We start from the raw sequence: 26184 nt of genomic DNA, 5'->3' as shown, positions 1-26184 counted from the left end.
TTGCACAGTAAGTGCTATAATTATTAGCATCCTAATAGAGTGTTTACAGCATAGTGGTATATTGCAATTTTCTTTTAGGGTGTGTTTACATTTGTGGGAAAGAGAAATCAACATTGCTTTTTTTAAAAAAAAAAACAAAACAAAACAAAACAAAACTCCATTACCCAGTATGATTCAAGCTCCTACAAATATTTGATATTAAAAAATAACAGTAAGGAGGAAAAAACAGGTACAGGGGAGTACTAACAATTACAATGACAACCAAAGTCCAGTACCTCAGCAAACGGACATGGTAAAGGTTGTAGTTAGGGATGGGCACTGACAAGACTGAAATGGGAATATATTGCAAGTGGAATAGCTGAAATCCCCAGTGTTATAGAAGAGAAAATAACAAAACCACAATCGATTAAAACCACTTTATAACAGCAGAATGCCAAAAAAAAACCCCTAAGACAAAATAAATACATAAAAAATATCCAATCATAATTCATACACAGAAAATTCAAGTAGCACACACAATTTTTCTAAACATTAATGAACCTAATTTATTATTTATATTTAATTTAATGAATGTAACATTTAGAAACCTAAGGCAAACACTACACACAAACAATCAAAGAACATAACCTGGCTGGCTTAAGTGAAACAAGTAGCTCTGCAAGCAGCAAAGCAATAGAAAACTCAGTTTCTCTACAGAGCCAAGTTTTGTAGTTGATTATGAGCTACAACTGAAGTTTTCTCCCTGGCATGGGAATTCTCCTCTTCCTCATTTTCATGACCAAAACACAACTTTAAAGTGACACCAGAGAATTAATATAAAATTACATAAAAATTAAAAACTATCTGAAATTATGACTAGCTGCCTTTACCAACTAAGACATACTTGCTAATTTCCAAAATACCCTGACTAAACTCTAAAACCAGTAAAACCAGTACAGCAGTTGACCTTACTTCAGCTAGTTCATAGATTAATAAAGGCCTTCAGATTATCTCATGTAATTTAAACCAAATGTCACAGATATATGTTAATTCTTTCCATGACTACAGGACCTCATCTATATAGTATGGGCATAATGACCTGATCATGACTCAGCCACCCTGTAAGCATCAAGGGTTTGATAATGCTCTATCCAATCCTAAAAAGGTTTGGCATGAATGATGATGCAAGCATACCTTTTAATGACAGAGTGGGCCTTGAACTTTGCTCATAGGACGGGGCATGCAGAAGGTTTTGCATCAGTGTAACGAGCAAAGTGGGCTCATTTTTAAAAGAAATGTACTGCAATAGTGTCAATCTGTGTAAAGTTTGACTAGGATGCTCAAGGACAGAAAACTGCAAATCACAAACCACTAGTAAGGACTTTTAAAAATCACTGTCAGTCCTTCAAAGGATGTTCAGGACATCAGTGTAGACGTGTGCTATGAGAAAGGAAGCAAGTTGCACGGTAAAGATCAGCTCCTCAACATGAAAATAAATCATCTGATTATTGAACCCAACAAAAATAAAGTCTGAATGTATCAAGAAAGTCACTCATATGCCAGTTTTCAAGGTAAAGACTGGAAAGAATTTGAAAACAAACTATGAAAGAGAGATGTACAGGTTCTCACATCAAACAATCTCTCAGGGGGGCCAGACACCAGGGCTGAAGTCTTCAACTGTCTTCTAAGCACACTCGAACTATTCCAGTGAGGTAAGTCTCAGGACAGCATTGCACATAAGAAGAACTTATTCTTTAGTATCCAGGCACTGGAAAATGGAAATTCTCTCAAGAATATGTTGAAAATAGAAGTAACTATAGACCAAACGTGAGTGAAGATAAATAAGAGATCTGATAAGCAGTTGCAATACCAGCGAGAGACAAGAAAAAGTAAAGGCAAATTACTGGCTGAACACTGAAAACATGACATTCTCCACCTCATAATCTCTCATCTCAATCTAGGCTAAATTATAGCTCAATTGACACTCTCTGGGAATGTGAGAAACATCGGCCTCACTTCCTTCAGGCCAAAGCAGTATTTGAACTGAGGTACCTCGTTTTCTGCACAACTGCTCTAGGATTTGCATGAAAACACATATTAAAACCCCCCACTTCCTTGGCTTCACACTCATCTTGTCACTATTCAAAGAAGAATGTAATTTGAAAAATGACCAATCCTATAACTGGTTGGGGGCTTCTTTGCATTTACGTTCTGTCTTCCTACCAAAGCAGGCCCCTGCTAGAGCTCTACAGGATCACTTCAACTTCTGAGTCCTGAGTTAGGTGGCAGATTGAACTCTGCTGCTCAGAGCAGGGGCAGGTTCCACCCTATGCACCCAGGGAATTGTTGGGAATGTCACAGATGTGTCTGCATGGTCAGCAGGATATGAGTGAAAGATAGGTGCTGGACTGCAGTTTTGTATGTAGGTTTACCAACTCCACCTACATAGTTCTCTACCATCAAATCTTGTATTGGCTTTGTTCTTTGAGTTTGGTATTTTAAGGTATTTTGAGAAAGGAAGTTTTGCAAATGTGTCCTTTAACTGAATTTATTAGAAACATTTCATTGTGCCACCTATGCTATGTGTATTATTGTGGTGGGTTGAGCCCAGCCAGCAACTAGGCACCCACCCAGCCACTTGCTCACTCCCTCACAGCAGGCTGGGATAGAGAATCGGGAGGGTAAAAGTGAGGAAACTTGTAGGTTGAGATAGAGTCAGTTCAATAGGTAAATAAAAAGCTCTGCACACAAGCAAAGCAAAGAAAAATAAGGTATTTATTCACTACTTCCCATTGGCAGCAGTGAATAAACATCTGTTTAGCCACTTCCTAGGAAACAGGGCTTCATCACATGTAATGGTTACCTGAGAAGACAAATACCAAAATTCCTCCTCCTTTCTTTGAGCTTTTACGGCTGAGCATGACATCATATGGTATGAAATGTCCCTCTGGTCAATTTGGCTCACCTGCCCTGGCTGTGTCCCCTCCCCACCTCTTGCCCATCCTCAGCCTAAGAGGGGGGAAAAGAGAAAATTATATGCAAGTACTGCTCAGCAATAGTAAAAACATTGTTGTGTTATCAACTGCTTTAGTCACAAATTCAAAACACAGCACTACAGGGGCTGCTATGATGAAAGTTAACTCCATCCCAGCCAGACCTAGAACAATTACTTACTTTGGATCACTGATTGAGCTTCCATACTGTTTCACTATGGAAAAAAAAAAAAAAAATAGCATTAGAGATTCCTGTTACGGTTGTTTACATGGTAGGTCTCATTCTGAAAAATATAAAGGTAAATCTATGCTTAGAATAGGGTAAGAAAGAGGTTAAAACACAGAATGTACCCAGCTCTCAAAGAAATGCTTGAATAATGGAAAACAAAAATTATTCAACATAGAACATAACTACACTAGTTCTGAAACACCTACATGAGTGAATAAGACAAAAAAGGCAACTCTCCAGTTGTTTTCTCAGGTGGTCACAGATGCTTTCAGACAGGCATAAACCTTGCCGTTATTTTTTATTCTGTAGTCTCCCTGGAATTTACCACTAGAACCTTGTCTGGACCTCGATTCAAAGGGAGGTTAGTACATGCTTCAGATTAAGAATGAAAATGTATGCTTGCTTTAACCAGGCACGGATGGTGCAATGTTTTGGATTGTGATCTTACAATCACTCACACATTCGTACATTAGGAGTACCTGCCAATTCCATTTAGACCATTGGAATTATGAGCTGACTAAACGACTGTAATTGGTGAGTTCATTATTAGTCATAAACACAGGAAAAAAAGCAAGAGGAAAACAGACACTGAACATTGGATTACAGATTGAGCACGGAGAAGTCCCAATTCCTGATCCTCTAGAAAGAATCCGTACATAGGTTCACAGCTCCTTACATGTTTACATCTTATTAAAAGGAAGGGTAGGGGGAGAAGAGAGGGAAAGAGTGCATTGTGATTTAGTGGGCCTATGAGAGTACTTAAATGACTGGTGTATTTTAAGGGACAGAATGAGGCTTTTCCATTCTGTAACACTGCAGATTATCACTGATTCTGTGGGTAAGGTTTACACCATAAGAGGATACAAGTAATGGACGCCTTTTTTGTAGGCTCTGAAAGAGCCAAGGCTGAAGTAGTAGGAGCAAACTGTAACTTTTCTCCCACCTCTTTATTGTGACCTTGGGGTCACCACAACTCTTTTTATAATAATAGAAAATTCAGCTATAAACAGATGGTGTTGTTTCATCTTTTTGGTCCTCCTGGGCATACCGTAATGATAACACAGTGAATGTTTATCTCAGCTAGTCTTTATCACATTGTTTTAGTGGTAAAGTACACTTGACTTATTGGATTCTATACTTTTCATTAAAACTTATTTTATTGTTATCTGTTTTATCTGAGTCACTAGAGGTAGAAAAGGACAGACTTTTAATTAGAGAACTCTGGATAAAATAATTAACAAACAGTAAATTGCAAGCAATAACCATATTTCTCAAAGTATCTACAATAAAATCTTTCTGCAGCTATTTGTAATGAGCTAAATACTTTCTGGAAGAGAAATAAAAAGAGAGTTAATTTTATTAAGTGCTTCATTTTCCATCTTGGTGACTTTTTCATCTCAACAAGTTAAGTGTCCCAAAAGGCAGGAGGACCAGAGCCTTGCCTCTGTAACTCATGAAGTAAAACCCTAGATAGATCCAGGGTGATGGTGAATAAACAGCAGACCTTTGTAAATATGTGAGATCTCAGATCCAAATATTTTTCATGTCAAAGTGCAGAGGAAAATCACAGTCTCTCCTTCAGGGCCATCATCCCAAGCAAAGTTAAGGCTCCACTGGACAAGTATAATTTACGTTATGGACACAAGATCTCTAAAGGACCAAACTGTTGAGCCCACTTCTTTACAGGTCCCACACGTTTCAATCTGCTTGCCTTTATTTGTGCACTACATGTTTATGGCAACTTCCCCTGCAAAGAGGGGCATCTTTTATTTGCTTCTTCTATCCATTTATACCCCAAAGGTCACCTTTGAGTCACTAGTAGTTAAAGAAAGAAAGAATGCAGTCCTGAGGGCAGGACATGAAAAGCTCTTCAGCAGTGAGTAACAGAGTTGGAAATGTGTTTCTCCTGCTCTTATTCACATGAGTATGCATGTCATCTCCCTTAAATGTGAGCAGCAGATCACAGACCAGAACAGGGACATGGCTCCTTCCTCCTGCAGTCACCATGACAGAGTGGGAAAGGAAGGAGCTTTGTTTGCTTTGGTATGCTCTGCATATTTCTAGAAGCTTTTCCTTATTTCCTTCCTTTTATGAACATTCATACACTAGCCCAGGGTAAACACCAAAAGGTTTATTTATTCCTTTATAACATTATTGTCAGCAGCTACTCTTGCAGCAGTTGTCAAAAAGCAAACTTCGGAAGAAAGATCCCCTAGACCTTGAATAATACGTATTTGACTGTCCTCTCATTCACACCCATTGAAAGATGTGTTACTGCACTTTTTCCTAATCACAGTTCACAGAGTTATAACTCAGAGAGAAATATTCTGGCTGAGATCACCTAAAAAGCATATGAAGAACTACAGTAGAAGAGAACCCATGGCCTTATCTATTCGTACACACATTGGGCTTTTTTTATTCTTATATCTCAAGCATATAAGTTAGGCATCATTTTTATTTCCTTTATCCTTTGTAAAGTCCTTCTATGCATATGCAGGAAAGCAATCACTCTAAATGGCATGTCATATATTAGAAAGCACTTGAGAAATCCTGCCATGCACTCTCCCAGTAAAAGCTTTATAAATATTTCTTCTTCTCTCATATTCATTTAAATCTAGAGGGGAGAAAAACACAGGACACAACTCCATGAGTTTCTAATAGGTTTTTAAACAAACTGTTGCTAAGTGCTTTTTCAGATGTTTAATACGTTAATTGCTCAGGAGACAGGTCCTTCAGCTTCCCACTTGTATGCTATTCCTCTAGGCAAGATCAGGGAAAATGTGTAGTTTTGATCCTCAGATTCCATCTACAACCTCATTTTGTTCAGCCTGTCAATATAGTTAGTAATGGTTACATGGGTCTCCCACCATCAACAATCTTGTAAGGTAGGGTATGTTCTCTTTGACACTCCTTCAGCTTACAATGTGGCTTTTTTTCCCCACTGCCAATCAATCATATCTCACTTAACTGTAATTTCATAATATAGATTCCAGAAGTCAATGAATAAAATTTGTCAATATTTTCAAATCCTTTAATCTGCTTAGCAGTTTAACCATATGTTCTTATTAATTTGCATTTGCCTCATATGCTGGAGATTTATAAAACATATTTACAAGTCTGGCCCACTTATCTGTGTACTTCTAATATTCAGTGAAGATTAAGAATGTAGGGAACGTATTTTTACCCCTAATTTGCTATATCTTATGCTAATTAATTTCTGGTTCTATACAGCTACCAGTGATGATCATATCCTTAGCTGCAAATACCACACCTTAAATCTTATGTTCATGTCACAGAGCAGAATGACAGGAGCTCACATCACTGAAATCCTCAAAGAAGATCAGAAAACTTTAAAACTTTAAAAAAAAAAAAAAAACCAAACAAACCAAAAAACAAAAAAACAGCTTTTATGAGAATATGAACTAGAATAGTTAACTTAAGCAGAGGAAGTTCAAAGTGACTGGGAAAGACTGAATAGATATAAAAGGTGGCTATATGGCTCCTTTTTTCACTGCCTTTGAAAGCATTGATCCCACTCTTCATTTCAGTAACTTCAAACATTTTTTGAGCTGTAGCAAGCTCTGCTCCACCCCCAAGTCCTCAGGCCATTCTTGCCATCAGGACCTCCTTGCACTCCCAGGCTCTACACTTGACCTGCAGATCTCTCTGCTGAGAATTTTATATTCTCTCCCTCTGCCCCCCAAGAAACAAGCAACATCTTCTTCCATACAGGTCCTCTGGACTCCTTCACTCTATTTAAACAAAATAGGTGAACAACAACGAAATCAAACATAGAGGGTGACAAAGGGAGGAAGTTACAGGCCACCAGTGTGTGGTTCCAGGTAAAACCACATGTTGTAGTTTAACCCCAGCCAGCAACTGAAGCCCTACACAGCTGCTCGCTCCCCGCAGTGGGATGGGGGAGAGAATTGGAAGGGTAAAAGTGAGAAAAGTCGTGGGTTGACATAAAGACAGTTTAACAGGGAAAGCAAAAGCCATGCACTCAAGCAAAGCAAAACACGGGATTCATCCCCCACTCCCCAGGGGCAGGCAGGGGCTCAGCCCTCCCCAGGACAGCTGGGCTCCATCCCGCGTAACGGTGACTGGGGAAGGGAAACGCCATCCCTCCGAACGTCCCCTCCTTCCTCCTCCTCCTTCCCCCAGCTGTAGGTGCTGAGCATGACGCCGTACGGTGTGGGACATCCCTGGGGTCAGGGGGGGTCAGCTGTCCCAGCTGTGTCCCCTCCCAACTCCTTGTGCCCCCCCAGCCCGCTCGCTGGGGGGGTGAGGAGCAGAAAAGGCCTTGGTGCTGTGTGAGTGCTGCTTGGCAGCAAGCAGAGCATCCCTTGCTGTGTTATCAACACTGCTTCCAGCACAAATCCAGAACACAGCCCCATACTAGCTACTGTGAAGAAAATCACCTCTACCCCAGCCAAAACCAGCACAGCACATTACTGAACTATGAATCAACAAGGCAGCATCTGCCCCAGGTCCTCTGTGGCACTGGGACCTTTGCCAGGGCCACAGGTGATGGCTGCATGCTCTGCAACTTTTGTTGCCGCACACACGAACCACAGACGGCGTTTTACTGGAAGGCCACACGCTGCTTTCCTTGGGCCACATCGTCATCACAAAAGGCTCCTGAGCTGCCTGCTGCTTCACCACCGCATGAGCTCCCAAATAAATGCGCTTTTGCAGTGTGCACAAACTCACACCTTGAATAATGCACAGCTCTTAAATTAGAAGTAAGTCATAAAGTAATTTAAACTTAGCTTAATTACATTTTAGCAGGCTTCATCTGCGGCAGTGCTGCAATGCAGGCACTTCAAGTAGGAAAGTGAACTTTTTTTTCCAGAGGATCCTAGAATGCAACCTTTACCAAATCTCCTTTATTACAGAAAAGCAGCTGGATGGGAGAGGAAGCTAATGAGCAGGTCACCTCTCCAGGTCTCTGCAAAGGTGCTTCTAGAGCATTTCCACTGAGGGACCGTGGCGGAACAGCAGAACCACGTGTGACAAGCTGACTCGCCTGGGTGACGCTGGAGGCGGAGGACTCGAAAAGGGCCTGAACTGTGGGGACGTAACGAGGGCACCCTCACTGAAGTTCCTGAAAAAAGAGGCTTCCTTTGCGCCTTTACTACCTCAGAAATGTTGTTTAGCGTCCGCTATGCAAACGTGTTATTTACTGTGAAAGAACTGGCTTCATTCCATGGGCATTCAAATGGCTGCACAACTGGCCACAGCTTGGCACAAAAATCAGAACTTAGTGCTCATGATCTGAGGAGTTCACCTTCGAGGTCTTAATACAACCTTGATTTCTTACAGTGAACTACTGCCCAGCTCTAAAAGGCTTCAACCTTACTGCAGATCTGGTTTATTTTGTTGTATTTTATATGGATATGTGAATAGAAAGAGCTGTCCATTCTTTTTATTAAACCAGGAAAACCTGAAATATTTATTTTAGTAGTAAGAAAATCTGTTCTCATTTTGTCTTACCTTATCAAAAAGAGTTAATATAGTAATCAGCAGTCATTAACTCATTTTGCTATTAAGAATCTGATCTGTTCAACAATAATTAAGCCATAAGAATTAATCTGATAATCTAGGACCATTCTTTTCCCTCCCTGGAAGTATTAGTATCATTACTATAGGGATTATTTTCACCATTTGCTGGGATGAGCATTTTATTACAAAAATATTATTTCTTCATGTGTGAAAAGAGGTGATTATATCTGACAATGTAGTAAGACTCAAGGCTGAGGATTTCTGTATGTCATGCTCTTGGCATATGTTGTGATTGGAGAGTAGGACCATTTAGCAAAGGATAACATAGAGAATCATAACTGCCAACCAAATAAACATCAGGCATTCATATACAACCATCAATACTATCTCCATGGCACTGCTGATGCCTAAACCCCATTTTCTTAATTAAAAAAACAAACAAAAAAAACAAACAAACCAAAGAAACAAACAAAACAAAAACCAGAGTGACAGATGTTAATAAACCAGACTTTTGATACACAGCTCCTCCAGAAGAGTGTCTGAGAGCCTTTCAGGAAAGTGTTTCTACTGGGCTGTCTTGATCCAGGCTGGATCCCTATAACAAGAGAGAGCAAAAGGCCAGCCAGGCAGCTCTTGCTGACATTTGCAGTGTCAGTGTGCTGGTGTGCTAACACTCTTAATACCGCTGTGCTGATATTCTCAGCTGGGAATAGATGGGAACATATGAGCGGTTTATGAAGATGTGGACCTGAAAAGCAGCCACTTTAGCTTGCACTGCTTACACAAAAGCTTAAATTCTGTCATCAAATGGAGATGAAGCTGCCATCAGCATCATGATATTCAAAAAAAGTAGTAGCATGTGTGCGCAAGCCAGTGAGACCGCCTGGGTTGGGAAGAGGACCAAGGAGGCTGGTCACAGCGTCAGAAGCTTCTCTCCAGCTCATTGGCCACACATGCATTTTTCACAGGTCATGCCAAGTAGATTTGTCCTTCTTTCTATAGATCACTAAGTAACTAGAAGGAATGATATAGATATGGTTAGACCTGCTTAGAAAGGATTTCCCCCCTTCCAAATCTAATCTTTTGTTTGCTGCTTTTTCTTTAAAGAAAATTTTTAAAGTAATATTTTACCCTGCAGTTTGTAGGGCACATAGCTAGAAGACATTAAACATAAACTGAATTTCCTGCAGGTAAACCTTTAGCACAAAGGTACTTAAAGCACCTAGGAGAAAAGAAATATGCTGCCGATTAATATGTAAAATAAAAAAGAACCGGTAATCCAAGCAAAGCTTACAGTAGCACAGTTGCTTATCACGGGGACATTTTCCATGCATATAGCTATTTTTAAGGATTATTACTCATAGCCAATTGAAAGGAATAGGAATATTCTTCCGTAGAAACACCTTTTTCCTACATACATAAATCAGTGCCTTGCTCATGATAGTGATGGTTAAGTGGTGAAGCTGAAGAGAATGAACAGAGCAAGCAGATCTGCGTAAGTTCTTCCCACCTCTTTTTCACCACACTGTCTTGCTGCCTGTCAGCTTTTGTTAACTGTTGGACACCAAAGGCCTTTCAGTCTTTAATTATTTAGAGAGAGGGTCCCAAAAATCACCAAGAGGTATGCCAAATATAATAAATGTTTTGTGATTTTTAGAAACCCTTCTCAAATTATTAAATAACTTGAGCATTTTTATCAGAAGAAATACTCAGAGACAATAATGCACTACTTCTACTGTCATCTAGACAGGTATATCCTTATAGTAATCTCTGTGTCAAAATTAGCAGACATGCACAGGGTTTTCAGCTTTGGGGGGTACACTCTCTCATTTGGCTCTACCTGTTCTGCTTGGGAAGCATTTATGTTAGTACCTGTCTGATACAGACAGACCTTAAGTAAAATATAGGCATCAAAAGTCCCAAACTTGGAGGAAAATTTAAATGGGATTCAGACCTATGCACTCTGCTTCCTAGCACTATCCTGACTTAAATCCTTGTTTGAAATACTACATAGCTTGTGTAATGTTCTACTTTGAATCCAGATGTGAGTTCTTTACTCAAAATCCAACTCTTCACTCTCAAAAATCACTTAACAAAGTGATTTAATATGACAAACCTACAGTTCCTAGAGACACTAAACTGCTTGTTACTTCCCCATTCCTCCACAGAAAAGAATTGTCTGCAAATTTCCCAAAGCAATGGGTATTGCAAGGGCCACTTTTCCATGCTATGGGACTGTGAATGATTTGGTAAATGGCTGTTGCTGTTTCCTGACTGGATTAATTTTTCATAAATATTTCCCAATGTTCAAGTATACCTGAGCAGCAAACCAGGGAAAGAATGTCAAGTGATGCCAGGAGTTTTGTTTGATAAGCTGCTTAACAATCTTACTTTTTTTTTTTTTTTTTTTTTTTTTTGCAATAGCTATTAATTGTTTTTTAACCAAAAAAATGACTAGTTAGTGCATTTGTTAAAGCATACATCTCACTGACTTTTTTTCTTATCAAAAAAAACAGCTGTTTTCTACAATTCTAAGAATTGTTCCTGCTTACACAAATAGCTCACAAAATTCTTCTGAGCTGTAGTATTTCTTTAAGGAAATTAATGTCCTACTTAAACTGTTAACTTTGATGTTTCATCAAGAGTTACAGCAGACATCAAAGTTAAAAGTGCTTTATGTTATCCCTAGAGTTCTAATGGGACAAATTATTTTTTATATAATTAAATTTAATACTGCAAGACGATGCTTGTCAATCCACATTACCATATTCAATTTTTTAATAGTCATTCACCAAATAAAGAAACATACCACACCATAAAAACAAAAAATAAAATTTTCTTATAGCTATAATGGTGATAATAGCTTATGTTTTAGATCATATCATCAAGGAGGCTAGTAAAATTGGACAGCTCCTCCAATCTCAAACGACATAGCTTTTATGCTTTTTATTGATTTAAGGCTTAAATACAATAAAATGAAAGAAGCGTACTAAAAATTAATATAAGATAATGAAAACAGGGGTCAACACATTAATAAAGACTAAATCTAAAAGACAGGTTGGACTTCTTAGAAATGATGGTGTTAAGAGTTACATTATTAGGAAAGTAAAAGGTATAAAGCTGCTACGTAAATCCTGACAGAGGGGACAGATGTTCTAAAAAAACTCGTAAGTTTTATCTCACAGATAAAACCAGTTTTTACCAATGAATTATGGTCCTGGAGATAACAATGCTCTCAGCCTCTGGAAACGCATAAGCTAGAGAGTTCTTGTCCTATGGAAAACCTATTTCTTCATTACATTTCAGGTCTCCATTCTCCACACCAATGCACTGCATTCTTATAAAAACTTCTGGTGAATTCTCACACCTGGTGAGTAATCCAGGTAAAGAGATTTTCTCTAGGAAGAACAGGCATATACCTTCACCTCTGGGGCTGTGGAAAGGCTGGTTTGCAGTGATCAGCATGTCCTACAACTACAAAACAAATTCCAAATACACTGACAAAAAGCACTCAGGACATCAGAGTCATTTCACCTGAACTGATCATGGTATTCATCTCATATGAACTTTAAAGTCTAAGCTAATTGTCTAGGAACTTTCTGTAGACAGTGAGAGAAAGCAGCACCTCCACACAGCAATCTATTCTACTCTGCATAAATGTCTAACATCAGTAATGTGGAAATAACTGAGATTTCCTGTTTACCATGGGGGTAGATAAAGTAGATATCTACCTTATCAGATACAGTGTGATGAATCCTACTGAGGAGTGGTTGCAGTGACAGCCTTGATTCAAAGCATTGAAAGGGCACCCGTAAGCTCCATGCATTGAGCAATGCAAAAATAACCCACCATCACTGTAGAAGGTGCTTTGGTTTAATTACCCAATGCTATCAGTTTTGGAAAGTGGGTAAGATAAGAAAACACTGATGAAATACTTTCTACAACAGCGAACTGCAAGTCAGTGGCAGAATCCTGCAGTTCAGTGTTCCTCCTCTCGTGCTCTCACCACTGAGGGCACACATAAAAACTCTGCTACTGATCACATCTCCCCACATTTTTTAATCAGAAAACAGTAAGAATATTTTCATCTGTAATACATCTTAAATTATACAGGTAATGGGTAAACAGGGTAAACGGGTTCCACATCCATTTTTCTGGAATAATTCCCTGTGAAGTCATTTTATGCAAAACCTTGAAAAATTCTATTTTCTATTAGCGCAAGATGTGGCCTTTCCACTCAAGAAGATAAAAGGAACACGAGGAAATGTACAGGAACAACCACAGTCTGATAATGAAACAATCTGGGTTTCTTCCTTATTAAACTATCTACTGCTGTTATAATATTATGCTCTGAACAACTTTTAAAATCAATTAATTTGTCAGTGGAAAATAATGTGGCTGTCCTGTCACTGTTGCTCTTGTTCCTGATAATAACCACTATTTATTTGTAGGCTCTTATGTTATTTCCAGAGGAGGTTTAATTAATTGCCTGAGTCTCTTCAGCAGAAAAGCTCCCCTTTCTTCATTCTTCTTCCCTTTTTAGAGAATGACTTTCAAATAACACTTTATTTCAATTGCAAATGAGTTCCAACTTACTGGACCTTTAAAGAATTCATAAATCTGAGTATGCATCGGTTGTGTTTAACTTGAATCTACGCACTGAAAAGAGCTTTGCTGCATGATTTCAGGTTACGTCAGGACTCCTCTGCTGTACTGATATTTGGCAATGATCTGTATTCCTAGCAGTTGTTTTCTGCAGCCCCATACCATTTTTTCTTTTCCTAACATAGACTCAGCAGCTCTAAACAACTCCAGTATGCCCCACAGAGAACTGGCTGACAATTAAACCAGCAGGGACTTAATTACAACAATGCTAAGCTGGGCCTCCTACTTCATGCATTAAAAAGAAGTGATATGGTTACACTTATGCAGTCAGTTATGTATCAAACTGATTATGTACATACAAAATGTACTGGGTTTGCACTAAAATCTTCTATTTGTTCACTGTAGGCCAATAATATACGAGTATATGGTTCAAGTAGTCAATTTCCCATAGATGAAGTTCTGGAAATATTTCATAAATGTCTTATTGTTAAAAGAGAGCTTCATACAGGGAATAAAAAATGAATGAGGAATGTTACATAAATACCCATAAGCGTCCATGTGTTGATGTGGTGCTGACAGAGGAAAAAAAACAAACCCAACCTGCATTAGGTCAGAGACTATTTTTCTCTCTCTCATACTAAACACATATTTATGATGAATTCCAATCACATCTGACTAAAAACAGAAACCGTTCCCAGCTACTGCTAAACCAATGTCCTAAGCTACCCCAGTAGATTCTCCTACTGTAGAAATCATCATATTAGGTAATTTCTTGAAGGTGGCATGGCAAAAGTAAGCCTTAAGTAAGAGAGGTTACAAGCAGCTTGAAAGACAGAGACATTTTATTATTATATTTTTATTTTAATTCATTGTAATACTCCCATGAAGTCAAGACAATGGTAATATAAGCAGCTCTGAAGATGGAAAGCTGTTTAATTTAAAACTCAGACAAGTTATTGTGGTAAATGTTGCTGTGTATGTTTTTAGCAGCACAAAATGATTAAACTTAACTTAGCCTATAGTGAAAGCTACATCCCAGGAAATAAAGACTACTTAGTATAACTAATACATTGGCTATGAATAATTGAAATGTAATTATGTTCATTTTTATTGTTATTGGTATATTTGGTTGGAGAAAAAAGATGGAAAGTATTGCACCTTTGAGCAACTCTGGCATAAAGAAGCTGAATTATATGTCACACCCTATGTTAGAAAGAAGACTGTTTTGGGTAGAAAACAAACTCTGCATGAAGCAGGTGTCTGTCAAGGTCCTGAACAGTTCTCTTACCATGTAATATTGTTTTCCAAGCTCCCTCAGAAAGCAGTAAGTCCCCGCTATGTCTCTGTTATTTTACATACATTCTTCACAGAAGAACGCTACTTAGAAAAGATTCAAGCTAGCAACTTAACCCTTCAGGGATCATCTGAAAATTGGAGAGCATGCCATATTTTAAAATCAGTACCAAGTACTGTCAGCCTCTTCTGCAGAGTTTCTGGCAGTCTCCTCTCCCCTGGGAGCTGAGAGGCAAGGAGCTATTACTGGAAAGTCACTCAGCAGGCTTCAATGTCATACCAAAGCACCTTCAAACAGCTGTTAATATCCCCGTTTTATTCCTTAGATGATGTGTGTTTGTAGATATAAATTGAGAGCTCTAATCCACATTGAAAGTTATAGCCAAATACAGAGAATACGAAATCAAATGAAATGTGTAACTTTATAAATTGGGGGTTTATTTATGCCAATCAATTTTGCCAAAATATCTTCACCAAAAAATCATCTTATTCTGACATCCCATAGGTGAAGAGTCGGGACACATTTTTCAGCAAAATTACTTCCCAGTATGATACAAACCAAACTGACAAATATCCTATTTGTCTACATAGTAGTCAGGTTCACTGGCTCTACCAGATAGGGTGAAGTAAGTGGGGTGGGACTCCTTGCCAGGTTCGGCTTCTTTTTTAATGCTGCCAAACAATTTAGTCATAAATATTACGTCACAGATCACACTGAAATCACATAGCTACATCAAAGATCACACCGAAATCTCTCCTCATCCAATAGAGTACACAGAGTATAGGTGAAAACTTTTCTCCTAAAATTACAAAGAGTTCATGCTGAGGTCCTGAAGTAGTTATCTTTTGGATCATGGATGCATTATGATTTTTTATAATGGGCTACCTAACTCTAGTTGAGAACCTACTGATTGCTCTCAATATTTTAGACAGCAAAAAATAACAGAGATTTCTAAACCCTCCTTCCCTAGAATTTCACCTAAATGAACTGTTCATGTCCCCAGCTTCGGAAGGCACAGTGTCTGCACTTTCTTCACTTGAAGGTCACCGAACGTGCTCCCCCTTATCCCATGAGCAAAAAACTTTTCATGCACTACTAAGTCTGCCACATCCTTTCGTTGATCACAGAAGTGAGATATAGCAGCGATACTAAGAAGCTACATTGATTGGGTCTGCATATGAGGCATAACTGGTTTATTTTCAGCTGCATATGTTTGTGCCGTATCTGTCACCTTTTATACCTCTAAAAACTCTCAGCCTAGCAGGCAACTCTTCACACACTCCCCCAAAGCCTGGCTGTCTGACTACTGCTATCTGACACAAACAAGCTTTGAATGAAATATGTTGGAGGTGTGTTTCTATAAACTAGGTATGACATATGTTTCTGTCAGAAAGATACCACTAGTATAAGCAGATAATTTATTCTCCTGCATTCACATAAAACTAGCTACTCTGTCCTAAATGTATCATTCTCTCATTAGGCAAGGCATGCACTTCAGAAGCATTCACCTCAAACATTTTTGAAGTCTCCACTCACTGCTCCCCATTTCTTTGCAGGTGTGCCCAATCTGCATGGAAGGTGTACAGCCTGAGACAATAATTTATTGATAAAAATTAAAAAAAAATATATAATGATGCTCATGTGATACCAGCAACAATGGAATTAACAAGATAGGTGGGGACCTGGTCAGGTTTCATGCTGGGGACCCCAAAGACTGACACTGGAGCTGACCACCATAAGAATAATAATGAGCAAAAAGATTAATTTCTGAATTACAGCTGCCAGCAAAAAATATTAAAGGTTACAGTATTACCACGGGAGGGAGAGACGCAAGGAGATTAAACTACTTTTCTAAAATACGTATTTTTCTCTCACATCCTCACAGAATAATATTACTTTTAATCTTGCCATAGCAAATTATTAAAATTCAATTTTACAAAAACTGTAACTCAGATTAAGTCAAAAGTTGAACACTTTTATTTGATTTTCTTTCCTCCTCTTATTCCTACCTGAACCTCTGTGCTTTGAATAAAATGAAGACAAGATCATATTAATCTCTCATTTTGTTTTTGCAAAACCATATATAGACTGTACAAAGTACAAACCTAGACTCCTACATTGAATTGCAGTAATTTCACTTCACTTAAAATGGATGTAGTGAAAAAGCTTCATAGCCCAGTTATTTGCAAGCACCTGGATTGCAATGAGCCTTTACATCGGACGTTAATTAAGAATGTGCATGATGGAATAGATGCACTGTTACTAAAGGAGCCGGGCACTACATTGCAGCCATTCCAGAAAAGCAGCCGCACAGTAACACTTGAATTCCTCCCAGCAGGCTGGGTTTGGGGTCAAACTAGTCTGTCACAATGTACTAGTTAAGGCTTCTCTCAAGGGGGACTTGAGGCTGTTGTTGAACTTGAAGAGGAGAAGGAGCTGAGCATGGATTGAGGTTGGTACCAAAGATAAATAAGGAACTCAGAATAATCTTTCTGACAAAAACCTCACAGCAGAAGCCAAAGACTGACTTATGTCTCATCATTAATGTGCTCAATTTATTTCAAGCATTCTTATCAACTGGCATGAATATTAAATGGTAACAAATATTTACCACTAAACCTGTGGAAATTAGTGTTTGTTTTAAAATCAGGAACGTTAACCACCCACATACTAATGTAGTCTTCTTGACCTACCTTTTGCTGTTACTAGGTGAGTTTGCATTTTCTCTGGAAACAAAAAAAACACATTATGCTTATAACATCCTAAGCCTGACCACCTCTTCATTTATTTTTCTACTAATTATAGACATTTTCAACGTCAAGCAAATTATTGGATTAAAAAATAATTGTCACTGTGGAAAGTAAGGGAATCAAACCAAATTGATGCTAATGGACATTTTCATGTGTTCCAACCCCAGAAGCAACAAAGAAAGAATTAATATTGGCAGGTTCTGGCTTTCTCACTTTGCTTTATATTAACTCATTTCAGCTTCATTAATGGAAGATAAAACTTGAAGCTTTGTTTACACATCACTAAACAGTAATGCTGAACTTCATACCAGAAAAGACAATATGATTGTGAATGATATCCCCTCACAAATTGAAGCTATCAAGATACTCGAGAGCTGGAGGCACAGCCTTCTTATTGAGTAATAAACTCCTCCAGCTGAAAAGAATACATTTAAGGCAATGCAAGCCTAAGACATAACTGTTAGTCCCACATATTTATCAAGAAGGATTCAAAAACGCATTTCATTGACCAAAACATTTTAATGTCCATTTGTATGGATTTGTGCATCTGTATATATACAGTTACATATACAAACACACAGTGATCAATTTACCATACAGAAAGACATATTTATAATATCACTATAGGTGTGTGGATGAGGGTGAAATATCTTAAAATATATTGAGCTTGCTGTAGAATCACCAGATATTGAAGTGTTTGTTGATATGTAACTGCTTTGCAAGGAGCTCATGCACTAATCCTATCACTGAAAACAATAAATGTGTTCTTGTAGCTTAAGTTGCTTAGTATTGTGGTTTGGGGACAGATTGCATTATTTTCTTCCCTTGCTGCTGCACTTACCTGGTTCATACGGTAGTCACATAGGTTAAACATTAAAATCCTGGATATCCCAAATGAGATAGCTAAGTACATTTATGTGAGTTCAAAGCCCCAGTTAAGTCGTTCAGTTTCTATACTTTTCCCAGAGGTTGGCTGTGCATGGTTAGCTTCCTTTCAAACCCCATTGTTGTGCAAAAACAGACTTCCTAAATTGTTAACACTACTACTACTACTACTACAAAAAAAAAAAAAAAAAAAAAGAAGTAATTCATGCCTTCTAGATCTTAAAACAAGCATCTCCCAGGACTAACAGTTCATCTAATGGTGACTTTTTCTCCCACATAGGTGTTACAGGAAACCTCTCCCCACAGAACTCATAGCTCTCCTTGTTTGCAGCTTTTGGTTAATTCACTGAAGTGAATCACCTTCTAAATTAACATTCACAGTTTAACTGAAGTTTCCTGCCTGCTTCCTGTATGTGCCTGTATATGGCACTGAGACTCACGTACAGAATCCAGAAAACATATCCGTTAGACAACAGAGCAGAGGAAACTTCTGGAGGCTCTAACTGACCAGAGGATTTTTAGTTATCCTTTGTGTGTGGTCCTGTCTGAATTACTTTATACGAATTCACTTAATGTTTTATCAGAAATGCAGGAAGAGAGACAGGATGTGATAAGCAAAGCTTAGCTATGCTGTAACTTAATTAAATGTAGTCATCTGGGAACTATCTGACAATACCTCGTTCCATGCACAAGGAATTCCATTCCTTCTTTCATCATTAAATTTTTTAAGCTATTATCACACACATAAACACACACACAAACTCCTTCTCAATTTTTTTTTTAAATATCATCCAATCTAGTGTTTTGATTATATACACCTTCTGGAAATGAGAGCAAGGGAGATAAGGGAAAAACTGGTTTAGACCATGAACCCTAAGAATAATTACTGGACAAAGACATGTGGCTTTCATTCACATGGATATATCAAATGTCAATGTCCTCCATCTGTTCTAAGTAGGTTCACTAAAATGCTTTTGTGTGATCTCTTTAGAAAACTGGTATGGCGTTGGAGATCATCAACGGCACAGATGTTATGGAAGACAAGTGTTTTCAGCATGTACTATTTTAATATTGTAAACTTTAAAAAACAAACAAACAAAAAAAAAAAGTGGAAGAAAGCACACAAGACCATCCAGGCATGAAAAATATCATTGTAAGTTAAAACATAAAGATATCCAAGAAGGCAGGTGTATCAAGACAGCAAAGAATGAAAAGCTGAAAACAGCAGAGACAGCATATCTTCTTCTGACCATTACCTTTTTACCTCTCCTCTCTCCTAGCCTTCAATACACCATTAGCAGTGAATCAAATAGAAACTGAGTGTAGTATATCTAGGCAGGAAAACAGAGAAAAGTTATTCAGTAGTCATAGAACAGAATATATGCGAGAGACCTGGCTGGCCAGACCTCCCACTGCTAACCCCAAGAACTGCATTCCCAGTGAAATATGTCAGAACTGAGAAGGCATACAAAAAAAAACCACTAAAATTGTTTTATTTGTGACATTTTGTTTTCTACCCTTTATCTTTATGTAAGCAAAACAATCTATATTTTTTTATATATGTTTTTATATTTTAGTTTTATTGTTCAAGCTGTCTATTGCCAGAGGATATGGTGAAATCAGCAAACTTTTAGATGTGCTGTCCCCTCGGCAGCGGACAAGCATAAAGGGCTATGTGCAAACAGGCCACGAGCTGTGCTCCAGGATGAGCTAAGGGTACACCCTGCTAGGCTAGAAAGAGCAAAGGTGGGTCCTTGTGCTTCTAAGGAGTCCTCTCAGGCATGCATAAATATGCAGATCTTGCCTAAGAGGCAAAGACATCAAAGAGCTAGGCAAGACTTTCCACTGAGATCTTAAAATGGCATTGGAAGTCAGTTGTGAGTTGGTGCAGAAAACAATCCTGATTGTATCAGGACACGTTGGCAGGCATGGTTCTATGTTTTGTAAACTTGCATTGCTCTTACTTAGTTATACATTGTTAATGACTTCTGGAATTCATCTTTTGTGGACTAATTCATTATTTTCAGTTTTTCAATCCTCCACAATATCTTCTGACTTGGGAACAGTAAAATATTAATCTTTTAATCCACTCTGGGGAACGAAACAATCCCCCAAGTCTCTACCAGTCCATACACATAGAAAAACTATGTACATTTTACGACTTCCCTTGGCACCAAGATTTTACGCTTTAATGTATTCATTAGGATTTTGGTGGTCAGGGATCTGATTTTGTTATGAAGTTTATATGATTATTGAATAATGACCAAAAAGAGGTCCCTTGGTTGGTCCGGGTGATTCCATTTCATTCCGTCTTAGGGAGAAAATTCCATTCAAGATTTCTTGCCAATGAACATAAATTCAATTCAGCATTTCACAAAACAACATCAATAGCAAAATGTCAGCCTGTGATGATGTAAGTAGTTGGCTCTGCTTTGACACAATCAGCTTGCACTTCCATTTGGAAAAAGATTCCATGAAATAACTGAATAGATAACTTAATATGTCTCTACTGCTTTAACATCATCAGTTTCTGTATGGGTTGCTCAGTTAATAAAGACAAATGAGGCTAACTGGCGGGATAATTTTCAGGTCTGTTAGAGAGTAAGCAGCCTTGTCCTATAGGCACCGTCTTCCTGCGCAGCTGGTCTTACTTCCCTTGAAGCTTTCCTCTTGTCTATACCCACTACTCATCAGAGACACTATTCATTGCAAATACACCCCTGGTTATTTCTTCTTGCTCATAATGAACTCACTCTAAATATCAGACTGTAGTTTCTATATTAATGAAACGTCATGATTTTCAGTGTTTGTCTTTATTATGCAATTTTGCACTTGAAGCGCAAAACTGTCGCTGGCCAGACATGGGCAGGGTTAATGTTGCCTGCCTGGTCCATTTATATAAACCAGAGAGGTGCTTCCTGGTGATGTCTAGTCATGTCTTGGCTTTCACTCAAGACCAGCTTCCATCTGTAACTTTACTTACTAATATTTGGAGAATTGCTTATAAATTATTATATTTAATAATAGTAAAGAATTCTGCTTAACATTAGCTCTTGAGATAGAGAATACATGCAATGGATACAAGATGTAGGGAAAATAGTAATCTGTCAGAAACTAGTCACACTTCCTCAGATTCAGGGGATCCCATCACATAAGGGTATTGGATTTGTCCATACATTGAATGCTAACTTAAGGTATTTTTAAAGCCACAGATATTATCTCCAACAGTCAGGTTATGGCCTTATAGAAGATTTACGTATATTATATAAATAATCCAAAGACATGTAAAGGCAGAAAAGGCAAACATTTAAAAAGTTATGCTAATAATACTACATACAGAATACAGTGTTTATATGGCTGACAGTTCTAAAAAGTTCATGCTGTAGTATGTACATGGACTTTATTAGAGCTCCTCTTTTAGGTCATATATCAGTTCAGTACACTACACAAATCCAACGAAACTTTCACAGAATAGTCAAAGCAGAACACAAGCAATTATTCTTTTAGGTCATGCATTCAATTGTTTTTATAAGGATTAATTAAAAAGATGGTTTCCCAAAATTTACAAGCAAGACTCACATAAATATCTAAATGCCTGATCAGTTTTCAATAAAGCTATCAGAAAGTTCCAGTGGAAGGTGAAGTCCCAAACATGTGCAGCTAAACTTTAGCTGACAGAACGCTACAGTTCACAGGACCAGTTCAAAGTACACACGAGTCAATGAAATCACTCCTGTCCATTTCAGTGAGCTGTAGACTTGATAAAGATGAGGATGTCCACTTAGCTACAGAGCTTTTCTCATGAGGAAAATGGCATCTTTCAATTGACACCAGGCCAGCACCACCGCTGGCTGCCTTCCAGTCCGGGAATCCTGCCTGGGGCCACCGAGGCAGCTCCTGATTCTGTACTGGCCCCTCCTTAGATGGAGAAGAAGGTGCATCTCCTCACCCTCTGCCCTGCTTCTCTGCCTTTTTGTCATAGACCTAGAGATCCGTATGCTGTCCTTGCTCCCAGGAGGATACTAAGCCATAAAGCTGCATGGGTCTTCTACTGATAAGCAGAGAAAATGGGAAGGTGTGGTAGCTACCAAAAACAAAGCCAGCATGCAAAATTCACATAGTAGTCAAGTGAAAAAGAGGTTGAATACGTGTATCTGTGTCTATACATGCACAATACTGAGGATTTTTATCAGCTGCCATTATTCAGCTCCTTCTTCCTATGTCTGATTTAGTATCTGAGTCCTGGGAGAAAAGTACATCCCCCCTTTCACAGCATGATTCACCTTCATTGCAGAACTGAGTGCTAGCCCTCCCTCCAAAATCAGTTTTGGTACGCACACTGCCTCAGTAACTCCTCTCAGCCAGCTCAGGCTTTCAGCAATGTGGAGTCAGGAGCACCACCGTGTGGCACCTGGGAAATAGAAAATAAAAAGTGACTGCAACCGGAACAGCAACAGCAGTGACAGATAAAGCTGGAGAAGGAAAGTTGCTATGAAAAGGCACAATATTTTTTTTTTTTTTTTTTTAAGGTAACTACACCTATTTGCCTTGTTCTGTTTTTAAAAAAAATCTAAATATCCAATAATGTAGATAGCCAGCAAGTAGACAATATGCTGTGTAGCATGTATAGGTGTGGGATCAAGGAGGGGAGATATTTTGTGAGTTTTCTGGTTTCTTTTAAAACAAGGATTGTGTTATTATCTGGTCGCAAAGGTTTAGTTGCTATAGTTACATTTTGTAAAACATTGCCTGTAATACTGCTAAATTTGGCTTCCGAAGCTCCCATGACACAACACTGTTTGTCTTAAGAACATGGCAGGTTGTCATCTGGAGGTAAGTGTTCGTCCCCGTGACACACTGAATAAGGTACCAATGCCAGATGAGCCTTGTGTGTAAAGGTGCCCAAGGAAAGATCTAACATACATAGTTGGTTTTCCACTCACAAGAATAAGCACATCCTTTCAAACTGATTGACTTTTATTTTTGATTAAGAGAAAAAAGAGAAACGACAAAAACCAAACATGAACCAAAGCTAAACCTTTGTGTCAGAAAGGACAGCACTGGGATGATCCGTAAGATGCTGTGCTGCTACAAAACAGCTGTTTTCCACAAAACACAGTCAAGGAAGCACTTTAAGCTGCAGGAAACAAATTAAGTACATTAAACTTACCTAGCTGTACACATCACAGGTGTGTAACAACAACTTTCCCTTACATTTCTGCTGTTTTCCCACTACCTTCTCAACAATATTCTGAAGAGGATACAGTATGTTTTGTTTCCTGAACTGTTTTTACTGTCTTTTCTCTGTATTTCTGCCTCTCCTCTGGGCAAAAAGACAGTTATATGTCCTACAGTTATTCATTACAAAGTGGCACAATTCAGACTGCACCTGGAGGCTGCAGAAGGAGAGCACATAGCAACTGGTCCTTTGGATAACAAGTTTCTCACATTTTGCATCACCAAAAATGAATACGATATCTGGGCAGCACTGAACTGCCAGTCCCCACCGAACTCTTGTTGGTTTTAAAACATTCACCTTTGTGCTCTGTCCCATTCCTTCTTTCAGCAGCTCAGAAACATCTGTAACCTGATTAGTTGCTGTTTTCCAAACCACCTTAGAGCACTGCCGTTTCCAATGGCTGTATAACACAATGGTGGTTAAGCTTCTGCTGTGCTGAGGGTCCTGACTGTCATCTTAACTAATACCGTGCATTTCCCATCTGCCTGTATCTGCCAAGCTGTAGCTTACACCTCAAATGCAAACTCAGAGTGATGACCATTTTTTGTCCTACATTTGGACAACTTCTCCAGCCAACAGTAAGATGCTGCAGTGATACAGACATTTTGGGGTGTGACGTACATCAGATCCAGCTTGTTTGGGCAACAAGATGAGTTACAGTTACACCATTATTTGTTTTAAATGCATCTAGGCAGAAATATAATGCGAGCAATTAGTTCCAAAGAAGTAGAACTAAAAGAGATCTTATATCTGTAGAAGAATGTTTTATAATAATAAGAAATATTCAGTCTCCCTATATTTTCTAAACTTCAGGATAACAAATCAAACAACATAACTAAACCAAATGTTTTAATCACCTGCAAAAATCCTGTATTTCATAAACCAAGCTTTGTAATATAGGGCTGCGCTACTTGAATGCTGAATTCTACCCTTCATTCAGTCTATGAGTAAATTTTACTGAGAACTGGCCCAGGTCCCAGCCATATTGCATACTCCTGTGGGACCCTGTATTTCCTACTTTTCTCCCAGGTTCCTGAGGTGTTAAGGTGAGCTTGGCTGAGGAAAGCAGGTCCCAATGCTGGGAAACAGCTATAACATGTCACTGCTGGTCCCAGCATTAAGAGACCAATGCATTTGCCTCCCTTGTGCACAGACAGATCCCTCAACAGGCAGGCCAACCTCCTTCTGCAAGAGACTAGCTTACTTACAGCTGACAGAAAAACAGTATTTCTCAAGAGATTTCTAGGTTTCCTGCTGGTGTTCTCAGCTGGAAATAGTACTTTGTGGTTTTTCCTTCTCACCTTTTAAGAATTACTTTGATATTTTTTCTTTCAAGGACATCTTGCTTTTGAAAGTACAGATGTTTGCAGCAGTAAAACTAACCAGAAGAATATCAGCTAGCAGAACATCACTGAGCCTTCAGAAATGTTTGGTTCAGGTGTTTAACACAAGGCTTGAATACACACAACAAACATTCTGAGAACAGCTGGCTGCATGTTTTCGTGCATGGCTGTATTGCCATCAGTAAACACAGTAGGCAGAGGTCTCACCAGCGTCCTGAAGCCTCCCCTATCAGACAAACATTTAACTGTTTCTCATTACTCTTTCCACAGTGTTGCAAGAGACAGGAAGAGAAAGATTGGACATAACCCTAAAACATAACCTACTGCATCTATTTTAGTGTCTTCAGGGAAAGATTTCTTTGGTGGCCATATGGGAGAGGGAAGCAGTTTCTCTCTCCCATGTGGAAGTTCCTTTTCGCTTCACCTTTCTCCTCGAATGGTAAATCCTGGCAATACCAATGATTAAAAAGACAATATGAACATAAGAACTTTTCTAATTGCTGTCCTGCTGCAGCTTGTTACAATAATAATACACCTTATTTATGTAGCACCTGTCTGCAAAAGCATCGCAGACACTTTAAATACAGAGCAAAGCATGTGATAAAAGTATGCACAAGAGGAAAAAAAGAAATCAGTAAACATAATTCAAATTAATAAATACAACCAGTGTGCCTTGAAAGCTGCATTATGATTAAAATAATCCTACAAAGCTAACTTCCCAAAAGACCCTTTTCCAAGAACCTTTTCAAGTCCCAGGAGAAAACCTCGTCCAACTCACCAAAGCCACAGGAACAAAGATACAGACACTCTTGTCAGTTTTTGCAGCGTTAAAGCAATACATTTTTCAGCTCTCAGAGGAAAAGACCCTGTGCTCGTTATTTACGTTACCTTAGTGCCTGGGAGGCAAGAGCATCTGGGACCAGATCTCCACTGAACTAACCACTGTGCACCCGTAACAGGCGGTGAGAGGCACGGCACAAGCCCCATGCTGGGAGGGGAGACATTCCCACCAGCCCCCCCAAACCTTTTGCCCAAGCTCACCCTGCCACATCCAGAGGTCCTTCCTTTCATTAATGGGGAGCCTCCACTCCCAAACAGAAATGGCCATTGCAAAGAGTAAAAACCCATGCCACAGGTAACTTGCAAGCCACATAAGGACGGGAAGGAAAGGAAACCAAAGAGACAGGAGGTTACTTCCATAAATTCAGTCTCCATGGAAGTGCCAAAGCCAGAAATACGACTGAGATCCCTCGTGTCTAAGCCTAAATCTCTGTTGCTTGGACGTGACGAGCCATGACAACTGACTGTAAATATGAGAGCACAAGCTGCTACTAAACTACTTGACCCACATGGAAAATTTGA

Source organism: Tyto alba, unplaced genomic scaffold (genome assembly GCF_018691265.1).
Source record: "Tyto alba isolate M040663 unplaced genomic scaffold, T.alba_DEE_v4.0 Super-Scaffold_27, whole genome shotgun sequence".
Classification (NCBI taxonomy): domain Eukaryota; kingdom Metazoa; phylum Chordata; class Aves; order Strigiformes; family Tytonidae; genus Tyto; species Tyto alba.
The sequence above is the reverse complement of the archived record's forward strand: the minus strand, read 5'-3'. Positions refer to the sequence as shown.